The sequence below is a fragment of the Budorcas taxicolor genome, chromosome 5, assembly GCF_023091745.1.
Source record: "Budorcas taxicolor isolate Tak-1 chromosome 5, Takin1.1, whole genome shotgun sequence".
Lineage (NCBI taxonomy): Eukaryota > Metazoa > Chordata > Mammalia > Artiodactyla > Bovidae > Budorcas > Budorcas taxicolor.
In genome coordinates this window covers 31,906,438-31,907,151 of record NC_068914.1, presented here as the reverse complement: position 1 = coordinate 31,907,151, position 714 = coordinate 31,906,438, and positions in this window count along the sequence as shown.

Sequence of the window (714 nt, the reverse complement as noted above, 5' to 3'; positions counted from 1 at the left end):
GCTTCCTCTGTCCATGGAATTTTCCAGGCAAGAATACTGGAGTGGGTTGCCATGCCCTCCTCCAAGGGATTTTCCCAACCCAGGGATCAAGCGCACGTCTCCTGCATCTCCTGCGCTGCAGGCGGGTTCTTTTACTGCTGAGCCACTGGAGAAGCCCACAGTGGAGTATTACGTGGCAATAAGACGGAATGAAGTAGACGCTACACCATGGTGAACCTTGAGAACATTATGCCAAGTTAAAGACACCGAGCATAAAAGGTTGCACCTGCATGATTCCTCTACACGAAATGCTCAGAACAGACAAATCCATAGACGTAAAAATGGGCTTCCCTGGTGGCTCAGACAGGAAAGAATCCGCCTGCAATGCAAGAGACCCAGCTTCGATCCTTGGGTTAGGAAGATCCCCTGGAGAAGGGAATGGCTACCCACTCCAGTATTCTAGCCTGGAGAATTCCATGGACAGAGGAGCCTGGCAGGCTACAGTCCATGGGGTCTCAAAGAGTCAGACACGACTGAGCAAGTAACACTTTCACTTTCACTGTAGAGTTCTAAAATAGATAGTGGTTGCCAGGGCTGGCGGGTAGGAGAAGAGGATGTAGATATTAATGGGTATGCGGTTTCTTTCTGGGGTAATGAAAACGTACTGGAATTAGTGATGATGCTTCTATTAACCCCATGAATATACTAAGAACCACTGAATTGTTCACTTTGAAA